The following is an 11416-nucleotide window of genomic DNA, read 5'->3' as shown; positions in this document are numbered from 1 at the left end:
ACCCATACAATGCGCACCACCCCGTGATGTTTTTCTCACTCCTACTAGTGAATCTAATGTAACACACACCCATACAATGCGCACCACACCGTGATGTTTTTCTCACTCCTACTAGTGAATGTAATGTAACACACACCCATACAATGCGCACCACCCCGTGATGTTTTTCTCACTCCTACTAGTGAATGTAATGTAACACACCCCCATACAATGCGCACCACCCCGTGATGTTTTTCTCACTCCTACTAGTGAATCTAATGTAACACACCCATACAATGCGCACCACCCCGTGATGTTTTTCTCACTCCTACTAGTGAATGTAATGTAACACACACCCATACAATGCGCACCACCGCGTGATGATTTTCTCACTCCTACTAGTGAATGTAATGTAACACACACCCATACAATGAGCACCACCCCGTGATGTTTTTCTCACTCCTACTAGTGAATGTAATGTAACACACACCCATAAAATGAGCACCACCTCGTGATGATTTTCTCACTCCTACTAGTAAATCTAATGTAACAAACACCCATACAATGCGCACCACCCCGTGATGTTTTTCTCACTCCTACTAGTGAATCTAATGTAACACACACCCATACAATGCGCACCACCCCGTGATGTTTTTCTCACTCCTACTAGTGAATCTAATGTAACACACACCCATACAATGCGCACCACCCCCTGATGTTTTTCTCACTCCTACTAGTGAATGTAATGTAACACACACCCATACCATGCGCACCACCGCGTGATGATTTTCTCACTCCTACTAGTGAATCTAATGCAACAAACACCCATACAATGCGCACCACCCCGTGATGTTTTTCTCACTCCACCTAGTGAATGTAATGTAACACACACCCATACAATGCGCACCACCCCGTGATGATTTTCTCACTCCTACTTGTGAATCTAATGTAACAAACACCCATACAATGCGCACCACCCCGTGATGTTTTTCTCACTCCTACTAGTGAATGTAATGTAACAAACACCCATACAATGCGCACCACCCCGTGATGTTTTTCTCACTCCTACTAGTGAATCTAATGTAACACACACCCATACAATGCGCACCACCCCGTGATGTTTTTCTCACTCCTACTAGTGAATCTAATGTAACACACACCCATACAATGCGCACCACCCCCTGATGTTTTTCTCACTCCTACTAGTGAATGTAATGTAACACACACCCATACAATGCGCACCACCCCGTGATGATTTTCTCACTCCTACTAGAGAATCTAATGTAACAAACACCCCTACCATGCGCACCACTCCGTGATGTTTTTCTCACTCCTACTAGTGAATGTAATGTAACACACACCCATACAATGCGCACCACCCCGTGATGTTTTTCTCACTCCTACTAGTGAATCTAATGTAAAACACACATACAATGCGCACCACCCCGTGATGTTTTTCTCACTCCTACTAGTGAATGTAATGTAACACACACCCATACAATGCGCACCACCCCGTGATGTTTTTCTCAGTCCTACTAGTGAATGTAATGTAACACACACCCATACAATGCGCACCACCCCGTGATGTTTTTCTCACTGCTACTAGTGAATGTAATGTAACACACAACCATACAATGCGCACCACCCCGTGATGTTTTTCTCACTCCTACTAGTGAATGTAATGTAACACACACCCATACAATGCGCACCACCCCGTGATGTTTTTCTCACTCCTACTAGTGAATCTAATGTAACACACACCCATACCATGCGCAACACCCCGTGATGTTTTTCTCACTGCTACTAGTGAATGTAATGTAACACACCCATACAATGCGCACCACCCCGTGATGTTTTTCTCACTCCTACTAGTGAATGTAATGTAACACACACCCATACAATGCGCACCACCCCGTGATGTTTTTCTCACTCCTACTAGTGAATGTAATGTAACACACACCCATACAATGCGCACCACCCCGTGATGTTTTTCTCACTCCTACTAGAGAATGTAATGTAACACACAGCCATACAATGCGCACCACCCCGTGATGTTTTTCTCACTCCTACTAGTGAATGTAATGTAACACACACCCATACAATGCGCACCACCCCGTGATGTTTTTCTCACTCCTACTAGTGAATCTAATGTAACACACACCCATACAATGCGCACCACCCCGTGATGTTTTTGTCACTCCTACTAGTGAATGTAATGTAACACACACCCATACAATGCGCACCACCCCGTGATGTTTTTCTCACTCCTACTAGTGAATGTAATGTAACACACCCATACAATGCGCACCACCCCGTGATCTTTTTCTCACTCCTACTAGTGAATGTAATGTAACACACACCCATACAATGCGCACCACCGCGTGATGATTTTCTCACTCCTACTAGTGAATCTAATGTAACAAACACCCATACAATGCGCACCACCCCGTGATGTTTTTCTCACTCCTACTAGTGAATGTAATGTAACACACACCCATACAATGCGCACCACCCCGTGATGATTTTCTCACTCATACTAGTGAATCTAATGTAACAAACACCCATACAATGCGCACCACCCCGTGATGTTTTTCTCACTCCTACTAGTGAATGTAATGTAACAAACACCCATACAATGCGCACCACCCCGTGATGTTTTTCTCACTCCTACTAGTGAATCTAATGTAACACACACCCATACAATGCGCACCACCCCGTGATGTTTTTCTCACTCCTACTAGTGAATCTAATGTAACACACCCATACAATGCGCACCACCCCGTGATGTTTTTCTCACTCCTACTAGTGAATGTAATGTAACACACACCCATACAATGCGCACCACCGCGTGATGATTTTCTCACTCCTACTAGTGAATCTAATGTAAGAAACACCCATACAATGCGCACCACCCCGTGATGTTTTTGTCACTCCTACTAGTGAATCTAATGTAACACACACCCATACAATGCGCACCACCCCCTGATGTTTTTCTCACTCCTACTAGTGAATGTAATGTAACACACACCCATACCATGCGCACCACCACGTGATGATTTTCTCACTCCTACTAGTGAATCTAATGTAACAAACACCCATACAATGCGCACCACCCCGTGATGTTTTTCTCACTCCTACTAGTGAATGTAATGTAACAAACACCCATACAATGCGCACCACCCCATGATGTTTTTCTCACTCCTACTAGTGAATCTAATGTAACACACACCCATACAATGCGCACCACCCCGTGATGTTTTTCTCACTCCTACTAGTGAATCTAATGCAACACACACCCATAGAATGCGCACCACCCCCTGATGTTTTTCTCACTCCTACTAGTGAATGTAATGTAACACACACCCATACCATGCGCACAACCCCGTGATGTTTTTCTCACTCCTACTAGTGAATGTAATGTAACACACACCCATACAATGCGCACCAGCCCGTGATGTTTTTCTCACTCCTACTAGTGAATCTAATGTAACACACACCCATACAATGCGCACCAACCCGTGATGTTTTTCTCACTTCTACTAGTGAATCTAATGTAACACACCCATACAATGCGCACCACCCCGTGATGTTTTTCTCACTCCTACTAGTGAATGTAATGTAACACACACCCATACAATGCGCACCACCCCGTGATGTTTTTCTCACTCCTACTAGTGAATGTAATGTAACACACACCCATACAATGCGCACCACCCCTTGATGTTTTTCTCACTCCTACTAGTGAATGTAATGTAACACACACCCATACAATGCGCACCACCCCGTGATGTTTTTCTCACTCCTACTAGTGAATGTAATGTAACACACACCCATACAATGCGCACCACCCCGTGATGTTTTTCTCACTCCTACTAGTGAATCTAATGTAACACACACCCATACCATGCGCAACACCCCGTGATGTTTTTCTCACTGCTACTAGTGAATGTAATGTAACACACCCATACAATGCGCACCACCCCGTGATGTTTTTCTCACTCCTACTAGTGAATGTAATGTAACACACACCCATACAATGCGCACCACCCCGTGATGTTTTTCTCACTCCTACTAGTGAATGTAATGTAACACACACCCATACAATGCGCACCACCCCGTGATGTTTTTCTCACTCCTACTAGAGAATGTAATGTAACACACAGCCATACAATGCGCACCACCCCGTGATGTTTTTCTCACTCCTACTAGTGAATGTAATGTAACACACACCCATACAATGCGCACCACCCCGTGATGATTTTCTCACTCATACTAGTGAATCTAATGTAACAAACACCCATACAATGCGCACCACCCCGTGATGTTTTTCTCACTCCTACTAGTGAATGTAATGTAACAAACACCCATACAATGCGCACCACCCCGTGATGTTTTTCTCACTCCTACTAGTGAATCTAATGTAACACACACCCATACAATGCGCACCACCCCGTGATGTTTTTCTCACTCCTACTAGTGAATCTAATGTAACACACCCATACAATGCGCACCACCCCGTGATGTTTTTCTCACTCCTACTAGTGAATGTAATGTAACACACACCCATACAATGCGCACCACCGCGTGATGATTTTCTCACTCCTACTAGTGAATCTAATGTAAGAAACACCCATACAATGCGCACCACCCCGTGATGTTTTTGTCACTCCTACTAGTGAATCTAATGTAACACACACCCATACAATGCGCACCACCCCCTGATGTTTTTCTCACTCCTACTAGTGAATGTAATGTAACACACACCCATATCATGCGCACCACCACGTGATGATTTTCTCACTCCTACTAGTGAATCTAATGTAACAAACACCCATACAATGCGCACCACCCCGTGATGTTTTTCTCACTCCTACTAGTGAATGTAATGTAACAAACACCCATACAATGCGCACCACCCCATGATGTTTTTCTCACTCCTACTAGTGAATCTAATGTAACACACACCCATACAATGCGCACCACCCCGTGATGTTTTTCTCACTCCTACTAGTGAATCTAATGCAACACACACCCATAGAATGCGCACCACCCCCTGATGTTTTTCTCACTCCTACTAGTGAATGTAATGTAACACACACCCATACCATGCGCACCACCCCGTGATGTTTTTCTCACTCCTACTAGTGAATGTAATGTAACACACACCCATACAATGCGCACCAGCCCGTGATGTTTTTCTCACTCCTACTAGTGAATCTAATGTAACACACACCCATACAATGCGCACCAACCCGTGATGTTTTTCTCACTTCTACTAGTGAATCTAATGTAACACACCCATACAATGCGCACCACCCCGTGATGTTTTTCTCACTCCTACTAGTGAATGTAATGTAACACACACCCATACAATGCGCACCACCCCGTGATGTTTTTCTCACTCCTACTAGTGAATGTAATGTAACACACACCCATACAATGCGCACCACCCCGTGATGTTTTTCTCACTCCTACTAGTGAATGTAATGTAACACACACCCATACAATGCGCACCACCCCGTGATGTTTTTCTCACTCCTACTAGTGAATGTAATGTAACACACACCCATACAATGCGCACCACCCCGTGATGTTTTTCTCACTCCTACTAGTGAATGTAATGTAACACACACCCATACAATGCGCACCACCCCGTGATGTTTTTCTCACTCCTACTAGTGAATCTAATGTAACACACCCATACAATGCGCACCACCCCGTGATGTTTTTCTCACTCCTACTAGTGAATGTAATGTAACACACACCCATACAATGCGCACCGCCGCGTGATGATTTTCTCACTCCTACTAGTGAATCTAATGTAACACACACCCATACCATGCGCACCACCCCCTGATGTTTTTCTCACTCCTACTAGTGAATCTAATGTAACACACACCCATACCATGCGCACCACTGCGTGATGATTTTCTCACTCCTACTAGTGAATCTAATGTAACAAACACCCCTACAATGCGCACCACCCCGTGATGTTTTTCTCACTCCTACTAGTGAATGTAATGTAACACACACCCATACAATGCGCACCACCCCGTGATGTTTTTCCCACTCCTCCTAGTGAATGTAATGTAACACACACCCATACAATGCGCACCACCGCGTGATGATTTTCTCACTCCTACTAGTGAATCTAATGTAACAAAAACCCATACAATGCGCACCACCCCGTGATGTTTTTCTCACTCCTACTAGTGAATGTAATGTAACACACACCCATACAATGCGCACCACCGCGTGATGATTTTCTCATTCCTACTAGTGAATCTAATGTAACAAACACCCATACAATGCGCACCACCCCGTGATGTTTTTCTCACTCCTACTAGTGAATGTAATGTAACACACACCCATACAATGCGCACCACCCCGTGATGATTTTCTCACTCCTACTAGTGAATCTAATGTAACAAACACCCATACAATGCGCACCATCCCGTGATGTTTTTCTCACTCCTACTAGTGAATGTAATATAACAAACACCCATACAATGCGCACCACCCCGTGATGTTTTTCTCACTCCTACTAGTGAATGTAATGTAACACACACCGATACAATGCGCACCACCCCGTGATGTTTTTGTCACTCCTACTAGTGAATCTAATGTAACACACACCCATACAATGCGCACCACCCCCTGATGTTTTTCTCACTCCTACTAGTGAATGTAATGTAACACACACCCATACCATGCGCACCACCGCGTGATGATTTTCTCACTCCTACTAGTGAATCTAATGTAACAAACACCCATACAATGCGCACCACCCCGTGATGTTTTTCTCACTCCTACTAGTGAATGTAATGTAACACACACCCATACAATGCGCACCACCCCTTGATGATTTTCTCACTCCTAATAGTGAATGTAATGTAACACACACCCATAAAATGCGCACCACCCCGTGATGTTTTTCTCACTCCTACTAGTGAATGTAATGTAACAAACACCCATACAATGCGCACCACCCCGTGATGTTTTTCTCACTCCTACTAGTGAATCTAATGTAACAAACACCCATACAATGCGCACCACCCCGTGATGTTTTTCTCACTCCTACTAGTGAATCTAATGTAACACACACCCATACAATGCGCACCACCCCCTGATGTTTTTCTCACTCCTACTAGTGAATGTAATGTAACACACACCCATACCATGCGCACCACCCCGTGATGATTTTCTCACTCCTACTAGTGAATCTAATGTAACAAACACCCATACCATGCGCACCACCCCGTGATGTTTTTCTCACTCCTACTAGTGAATCTAATGTAACACACACCCATACAATGCGCACCACCCCGTGATATTTTTCTCACTCCTACTAGTGAATCTAATGTAACACACCCATACAATGCGCACCACCCCGTGATGTTTTTCTCACTCCTACTAGTGAATGTAATGTAACACACACCCATACAATGCGCACCACCGCGTGATGATTTTCTCACTCCTACTAGTGAATCTAATGTAACACACACCCATACCATGCGCACCACCCCCTGATGTTTTTCTCACTCCTACTAGTGAATCTAATGTAACACACACCCATACCATGCGCACAACCGCGTAATGATTTTCTCACTCCTACTAGTGAATCTAATGTAACAAACACCCATACAATGTGCACCACCCCGTGATGTTTTTCTCACTCCTACTAGTGAATGTAACACACACCCATACAATGGGCACCACCCCCTGATGTTTTTCTCACTCCTACTAGTGAATGTAATGTAACACACACCCATACCATGCGCACCACCGCGTGATGATTTTCTCACTCCTACTAGTGAATCTAATGTAACAAACACCCATACAATGCGCACCACACCGTGATGTTTTTCTCACTCCTACTAGTGAATGTAATGTAACACACACCCATACAATGCGCACCACCGCGTGATGATTTTCTCACTCCTACTAGTGAATCTAATGTAACACACACCCATACAATGCGCACCACCCCCTGATGTTTTTCTCACTCCTACTAGTGAATGTAATGTAACACACACCCATACCATGCGCACCACCGCGTGATGATTTTCTCACTCCTACTAGTGAATCTAATGTAACAAACACCCATACAATGCGCACCACACCGTGATGTTTTTCTCACTCCTACTAGTGAATGTAATGTAACACACACCCATACAATGCGCACCACCCCTTGATGATTTTCTCACTCCTAATAGTGAATGTAATGTAACACACACCCATACAATGCGCACCACCCCGTGATGTTTTTCTCACTCCTACTAGTGAATGTAATGTAACAAACACCCATACAATGCGCACCACCCCGTGATGTTTTTCTCACTCCTACTAGTGAATCTAATGTAACAAACACCCATACAATGCGCACCACCCCGTGATGTTTTTCTCACTCCTACTAGTGAATCTAATGTAACACAGACCCATACAATGCGCACCACCCCCTGATGTTTTTCTCACTCCTACTAGTGAATGTAATGTAACACACACCCATACCATGCGCACCACCCCATTATGATTTTCTCACTCCTACTAGTGAATCTAATGTAACAAACACCCATACCATGCGCACAACCCCGTGATGTTTTTCTCACTCCTACTAGTGAATGTAATGTAACACACACCCATACAATGCGCACCACCCCGTGATATTTTTCTCACTCCTACTAGTGAATCTAATGTAACACACACCCATACAATGCGCACCACCCCGTGATGTTTTTCTCACTTCTACTAGTGAATCTAATGTAACACACCCATACAATGCGCACCACCCCGTGATGTTTTTCTCACTCCTACTAGTGAATGTAATGTAACACACACCCATACAATGCTCACCACCCCGTGATGTTTTTCTCACTGCTACTAGTGAATGTAATGTAACGCACACCCATACAATGCGCACCACCCCGTGATGTTTTTCTCACTCCTACTAGTGAATGTAATGTAACACACACCCATACAATGCGCACCACCCCGTGATGTTTTTCTCACTCCTACTAGTGAATGTAATGTAACACACACCCATACAATGCGCACCACCCCGTGATGTTTTTCTCACTCCTACTAGTGAATCTAATGTAACACACACCCATACAATGCGCACCACCCCGTGATATTTTTCTCACTCCTACTAGTGAATCTAATGTAACACACCCATACAATGCGCACCACCCCGTGATGTTTTTCTCACTCCTACTAGTGAATGTAATGTAACACACACCCATACAATGCGCACCACCGCGTGATGATTTTCTCACTCCTACTAGTGAATCTAATGTAACACACACCCATACCATGCGCACCACCCCCTGATGTTTTTCTCACTCCTACTAGTGAATCTAATGTAACACACACCCATACCATGCGCACAACTGCGTAATGATTTTCTCACTCCTACTAGTGAATCTAATGTAACAAACACCCATACAATGTGCACCACCCCGTGATGTTTTTCTCACTCCTACTAGTGAATGTAACACACACCCATACAATGCGCACCACCCCGTGATGATTTTCTCACTCCTACTAGTGAATCTAATGTAACAAACACCCATACAATGCGCACCACCCCGTGATGTTTTTCTCACTCCTACTAGTGAATGTAATGTAACAAACACCCATACAATGCGCACCACCCCGTGATGTTTTTCTCACTCCTACTAGTGAATCTAATGTAACACACACCCATACAATGCGCACCACCCCATGATGTTTTTCTCACTCCTACTAGTGAATGTAATGTAACACACACCCATACAATGCGCACCACCCCGTGATGTTTTTCTCACTCCTACTAGTGAATGTAATGTAACACACACCCATACAATGCGCACCACCCCGTGATGTTTTTCTCACTGCTACTAGTGAATCTAATGTAACACACCCATACAATGCGCACCACCCCGTGATGTTTTTCTCACTCCTACTAGTGAATGTAATGTAACACACACCCATACAATGTGCACCACCGCGTGATGATTTTCTCACTCCTACTAGTGAATCTAACGTAAGAAACACCCATACAATGCGCACCACCCCGTGATGTTTTTCTCACTCCTACTAGTGAATGTAATGTAACACACACCCATACAATACGCACCACCCCGTGATGATTTTCTCACTCCTACTAGTGAATCTAATGTAACAAACACCCATACAATGCGCACCACCCCTTGATGTTTTTCTCACTCCTACTAGTGAATGTAATGTAACAAACACCCATACAATGCGCACCACCCCGTGATGTTTTTCTCACTCCTACTAGTGAATGTAATGTAACACACACCCATACAATGCGCACCACCCCGTGATGTTTTTCTCACTCCTAATAGTGAATCTAATGTAACACACACCGATACAATGCGCACCACCCCGTGATGTTTTTGTCACTCCTAATAGTGAATCTAATGTACCACACACCCATACAATGCGCACCACCCCGTGATGTTTTTCTCACTCCTACTAGTGAATCTAATGTAACACACACCCATACAATGCGCACCACCCCGTGATGTTTTTCTCACTCCTACTAGTGAATCTAATGTAACAAACACCCATACAATGCGCACCACCCCGTGATGTTTTTCTCACTCCTACTAGTGAATGTAATGTAACACACACCCATACAATGCGCACCACCCCGTGATGATTTTCACACTCCTACTAGTGAATCTAATGTAACAAACACCCATACAATGCGCACCACCCCGTGATGTTTTTCTCACTCCTACTAGTGAATGTAATGTAACAAACACCCATACAATGCGCACCACCCCGTGATGTTTTTCTCACTCCTACTAGTGAATCTAATGTAACACACACCGATACAATGCGCACCACCCCGTGATGTTTTTGTCACTCCTACTAGTGAATCTAATGTAACACACACCCATACAATGCGCACCACCCCCTGATGTTTTTCTCACTCCTACTAGTGAATGTAATGTAACAAAAACCCATACCATGCGCACCACCGCGTGATGATTTTCTCACTCCTACTAGTGAATCTAATGTAACAAACACCCATACAATGCGCACCACCCCGTGATGTTTTTCTCACTCCTACTAGTGAATGTAATGTAACACACACCCATACAATGCGCACCACCCCGTGATGATTTTCTCACTCCTACTAGTGAATCTAATGTAACAAACACCCATACAATGCGCACCACCCCGTGATGTTTTTCTCACTCCTACTAGTGAATGTAATGTAACAAACACCCATACAATGCGTACCACCCCGTGATGTTTTTCTCACTCCTACTAGTGAATCTAATGTAACAAACACCCATACAATGCGCACCACCCCGTGATGTTTTTCTCACTCCTACTAGTGAATCTAATGTAACACACACCCATACAATGCGCACCACCCCGTGATGTTTTTCTCACTCCTACTAGTGAATGTAATGTAACA

Source organism: Cavia porcellus, unplaced genomic scaffold (genome assembly GCF_034190915.1).
Source record: "Cavia porcellus strain 051 isolate PalLab524CR breed Dunkin Hartley unplaced genomic scaffold, mCavPor4.1 scaffold_58, whole genome shotgun sequence".
Taxonomy (NCBI): domain Eukaryota; kingdom Metazoa; phylum Chordata; class Mammalia; order Rodentia; family Caviidae; genus Cavia; species Cavia porcellus.
The sequence above is the reverse complement of the archived record's forward strand: the minus strand, read 5'-3'. Positions refer to the sequence as shown.